This window comes from Geospiza fortis, unplaced genomic scaffold (assembly GCF_000277835.1).
Source record: "Geospiza fortis unplaced genomic scaffold, GeoFor_1.0 scaffold78, whole genome shotgun sequence".
Classification (NCBI taxonomy): domain Eukaryota; kingdom Metazoa; phylum Chordata; class Aves; order Passeriformes; family Thraupidae; genus Geospiza; species Geospiza fortis.
The window spans coordinates 1,936,139-1,941,876 of record NW_005054339.1 but is presented as its reverse complement, the minus strand read 5'-3'; positions in this window follow the sequence as shown (position 1 = coordinate 1,941,876).

Here is a 5,738-nt window from a genome sequence, read left to right as displayed (position 1 = left end):
TTCCTGCTGCAGGATGCTGCAGTCCTGCTCTCCACAGAGAGCTGGGGAAGGACAAGGCCTTCAAGAAAGATCATGCTGATACAAATACTTCATGGAGAGGAAATTTCCACTAAGTGTGACCAAAAGCTTTTACCTGACAAGTCAAAAGTCTGGTCTGGCCATATTCTTAACCCCACTGACCAGGGGATGCTGGGGGTGGGCTGGTCCCAAGGAAGGAGTTTGGCAGAGTCCTCAAAGCAGACAACTGTGGCAGCACAGAGAGATGGGCTTTGCATTTACAGCTACCAGTAAAGAAAGAAATATTTGTATTCTGGCAGATTGTGCCAGCTCAGTGCTCAGGGACAATCCAGATACTGGGATGCACCAGGAAAGGAACAGGGACATCCACAGTGCATCTGAGTCTTGACAGCCATGAGCTGCTCTGGTCACCAACCCTCCCAGGAGGGATTCACTAGAAGTGGAGAACACAAGGAGATGGGCAATAATCACAGTTATGGAATGGCTTCTGCTTATTAAATGACTACAAATAATTGAACTAGGACTGCTGATGCTGGGAGAGTATGCCTGCAGGGGGTTTGGTCACCCAGTGCACAGCTCAGCTCTGGAGCCTGTTGCTGAGCTATTGCACAGGCTAAATTGGATGTGAGCTCAAACACAACTAGGCAAATTAATAGAAAAAAAATTCACTAGGCAAATAAAGACACTGATACCATCTCTGACCCAGGAAAGCAGAGCTGCAGCTACTTTGGCACAGGAAGAGTAATTCCAAAGCTTCTGCATCCCTGTAATCCTCCCTGTGGACCCTGCTGTCAGTCTCCAGTTGTGACAGGTACTGGTCTGGATGGGCTTTGTGCTACCTATTCTGTCTGGGTTTATGTCCTCCTTGCAGCCTTTCTGCATAAAGCTCTACAGTCACACACTGAAATATGCCTTTACTCAGCTGCTTTACACCTGAGGAGTGGCACAAAACCCAACCACCAGGGAGGAAACTTCCCCCAGGCCCCTTGGCTGTACATCAAAATGCTGATCCCCTTCCTGCTCAAAAACCTGACAGCCCAGAGCCATAGCAGGGGCAGGCTGGTGTGTGCACCCAAATTCCCCAGCAGAGCCCAGCAGTGCCTGCTGCACCTGCTGGATTCCAGCATCCCAGCCCTGCCAGAGAGCAGCACGTCTGAGCCCAGCAGAGGGGAGTGAGGATCCGGCAGCTGCAGCACATGGGCTGGTGCTCTGAATCTCTCCCACTAATTTGTACAGCAAATCTGCAATTTCTGTGGTAGCCATGGAAACAGAGGTACTGGAGCACAATGGAGCACATGTGTGAGCTCTGTTGCCACCACTGAGCGCGCATCACTCGGCTCTCCTCGACAGCCAGGGCAAACAGGGCACCTGAGCAAGCCCAGCCTGGCTCTGGGCACGGGGCTGCACCAGCCCAAACGGGCACCAGAGCACAGCAGCTCTTCTGCTGGGACCAGGGGGGAGCACACCTGCTGGAAGGCAAGGCCAGGGTCAAGGAACACAACCCTGTCCACTCCAGAAGGAAAGAAAACCAAGGAACAGCGGGGAAGAAATGCTGGAAAGAATGTGAGCTGGACAAAAAAGATAAAAATCTGCCTCATTTTGTCTCCCTTCACATTGCTAGTAATCTCACACCCCTAAACGTTTGGGTAGTTTGTTTCTCAGTCAGTGAAATACAGAAGTCAATGGAGTCATCTTACCTGGAGGGACAAGTAAAACATTGGCCCCTGCCAATCAATTTTCTTGTGAAAGAAGCATCTAGAAGCTGGTGAAGGACCCTCACTCAATGTGCAGCATAAAGCTACAAAGAACTGCCAATTAGGGAGGCTCATCCTGTAAAATAAAAAAAAAAACCCAAACCATAAGCATTATTTCCTTCAGACAAATCTCTGTAGATCACTCTGCAGACCTTTTGCTTAACCACTGTTATATAGGCCAGTGTTATAATTCTGCCCAGACTCATCAGGTGTGTTGGTTTGAGTGGGCTGTGCTGCTTCAGATTTTAAATTTGCACAGATGAGGTCAGTCTGGCCAAAGGGATGTGAGGCAGAGCTCAAAATGGAGATGGTGACTTCTCAGGGGGGTTTACACCATAGAACTTGAGCTGTGCAGTCTGGAAAAGAATTTCAACAGGGAACAAACACTGACAACCCTTCAAACAAGTGGGAGTAAAGCAGAAAAGCCTCCAACCTGTATTGCTTAAATACTCAGGCTGTGTACAAGTAAGTGACAAAGGGGATTAAAAATAGGGCAAAGCACAAAAGATTCCTTATAATTTCCAGCAGTTGCTTGGCTTGTACCTGTAGGCAAGCTGACACACAAGGTGTCTGGCAGAGGGTGATGCAGCCTGAAATGCTGCTGGTTGAGCAGAGAGGTGAGCAGGGAGCCAGCCCCAGGGTCAGCCCAGCACAGGCAGCTGTGCTCAGCACTCCCACCCCAACCTGCAGCACCTGCTCTCCAACACAGCAATTCAGATTTCTAACGTGCAGAGGTTCTTAACATTCACCAGGTGGAAGCTGAACACCGTGGTGGGGATGCCATGTCCTTGGCAGGGAACCTCTGCATCCTAACTCCTAATTAGGAACCCCTGAGTTCACCCTTTTAATGGGCACAAGCCTTGTTCCCTACTTAAATCCTAAAGATCAAAACATAAGAAAGAAACTGCTATGTGCTCAGTTTTCCTTTTTACCTTTGAAAAGGAAAGATCTCTGCCACCACTGCCCACCTGTAAAATCTAAACCCTGGAGTCTGGATGTGACATTTTCTCAAGCAGTGTCACCGCCCTCTGTGTCTGTTCTCTAGCCAGTGTGCATCTATACGTTAACTGTTCCTACACCTGGCTGTGAGGTGAGGCCAGAGCAGAATGGGCTCCATTTCATGGGTTTTTTGTACTTTAGGATCCCTAACTAGTTCACAGGGTATCAACCTCACCAGTTGCCTGTATCTGCAGTTTAAGAGTACAGACACTGTGTAATTTGGGATGCCAGATTTGCAAACACAACAGCAGCTCTGTGACTGGATGTGTCCAGCCCAGGCTGGAGTGTTGGCTCCTGAAGGGGCCTGGCTGGGGATTAATTTCACAGCCTTACAGAAGTGGTAAACTGGACACCAGGGGAGTAGGATGGATTACATGCATGAAATACCACAGTATTTCATATGGGATCCTCTAAGTCGTGACAGACTCCTCCAAACAACTTTATTTCTGCCAACACTAATATTCCTAAACAATGTGCAATTTCAGAATTAAGCCAAGATTTAAGTTTATAAAAAATAACTCAAGTGTTACTCTAAGTTCCAAATTCTGTTCACTTTACTTTTACCTTTCTTCCTCTCAAAACTCATTTAGCTGAACTTTGACGTCCCTAAGTACACTACTCACAATTTTTGGGAGGCTGTAGATTGTCCCATTTCCCCAGAAGCATTTTCCCCAGCAGCCCCTGTTTCCTGCCTGGCATTTCCAGAGACATGTAATATTAAACCACAGCAGAGAGGAGCAAAGCATTGCCATAGGTTACAAAAGAGACACAGAAATTGGATGAGCCAAACTCTCAGCTCTGCAAAGGGACAAGGCTCTACAGGAAAAACTACAGTAAATATTCCCTGGCAGTTGAGGAAGAAAAATGGGCATTTAGTTCAGTGGTCACTGCAGAGCAGCAGAGGGAAGAATCACAGGTTAATTCTGCTCTGAACTTCAAAGTCACAAAAGCAAAAGAGATCATGGATCCCTTGTTAATCTTCTCCTTTACAGCTCCAGCTCTGTGGGGCTGTGGCAGGAGGGATGTGCTTATTCATAGCCAGGTTACTCACAAGAGCAGGGGTGGGAGGGAATTACATGAAAACAAGCTCCTAATTGCTGTTCCTTTTCTGCTGAGGATCATGCAGTGCTCGTGGGCAAATTAAAGTTCAGATTTTAGCAAATGCACAGCCCCATTTCATGTGTCCCATAATTTCTAAAGTGGAATAATTAATTTCTAGTGAATAACTCAGTTGCATTCTGCCTATGAAGCTCATACAGATCACTGTCCTCAAATTATTCCTGGTCAATTAAACTTCACAAGTTCGACTTTACAAGCTGTGAATATTTGAAATTTGAGCTGCTGCTCAGGGGTGATATTGATTCCCTTCTCTCCTTGGTTGAGTGCACAGGCTTGTCTATGAACACTTACATTTAACAACTGAAAATTCATCTTTTGCAAATACACAGGTGTAACTGAAATTTGTTTCCTTCATAAAATTTGGCTACTAAAATTCAATTACTGAAGTTAGGGCTTCATTTGATTGTAGTTCTGTGTTACAGAAGCACCTAGAGTCAAGTCCAGCCAAGGTTAAGGGACTCTGGGTACTACTAAAGCAGTCTGTGTCTTGCAAATAAACGTCCTAGAGCCACATAAACATTTTAGAAATGGCAATGTGTTCATACACAAAAGAAATCTCAGAAATTCGGGGTAGTTGCATTTCTTGATATATTTTATGGCTACTGAATAGTCACAGAACAATTTTGCATACCTTGGGAGACTAATAAATTACAGCATATGACACAAACTCTACACAAAAGTCTGTTACACACTTCTCAGTAGTAATTCAACCTCTGCTTAAGCAGTCTCAGCCTTCATAAACGGGAGCAATATTTTGTTATTTTAGAGAACCAATCAGGCATTTTTAACAGAAAATATGAGCCCAAACAAACTGCAGCTGAGCAGACTGAGATATTCAGTGAGTACTTCTGTAGGGAGGCTGCCAAGGTGAGAAGCAGCTCAGCAAAGGGAAGGGAGAGAGCCCACCTGGCATCAGCAGTACCTGGCTGCAGCCTGGGGTGTCCTGGGCTCGTGGCCAGCAGGGTGGACCTGCAGCACCCCAGGAAAGCACAGAGCTGGTGCAGGTCAGGTGAGCAGCTCAGCAGGGATCCCCTTCTGCCAGACACAGCTCCTGCTCCATCTCTTGTTGTCCCAGCTGAAGGCAGGAGGTTTGCAGGGTTCCTCCTGGCTTCTCTGGAGGAATGATCCCCCTCTGGCACCAGGGCAGGTGTTGTCATACAGTGCAAAAGTTGTATTATCCTTACATTGCAGGGGTTCCACATTGCTAGAGTTTCATACCTCCTTGATGTTTCTCGTAGGCAGCTCCTCTGGGCACTGACTCTTCCTCATCCTCACAGCAGCCAACTGACTCCAGTTCCCACCAATCCACTCTTTTATAACATTCTTCTTATGGGCTACAGGTGTGGCCTGTTAACATCAGGCCTGCTCCTAATCTTTAGTAATTGGCTCAGCTGCAACTCTTTAGGGGATAAGATTACATTCCATACCACCTTCATTTACCCATTCTGTATCCCCCTGCAGGCAGGGATGCAGATGCAGCCAGGAGTGATAAGCAGTCCATGCTGACCCTCCTTTGCTACCCCTAGAGTGTTCCTCAGTCTGGAATTTTCTGGTTTTGGAGACAAATTTGCAAATGGCATCATGGACAATGGCAATGTAAGGTGCAGACCCCTTGGCATGTTTTCTCTGTTCCACCCTTTCTCTAAACACAAAGTCTTTGTAAACCCCACCTTGTTTATTCAGAATTAAGAGTTTTGGAGTTACTGAATGCAGCTGCTCCTGTCCTTCTCAGCTTTCTAAATGCCCTCAGAAATTTGCCACTTGGATAGACTACTTCATACAGACAGTTTATAAGCTTAAAAATGTAATTTTGAGAGGGACAAACACTGAGTTTGGGACAAAGAAATG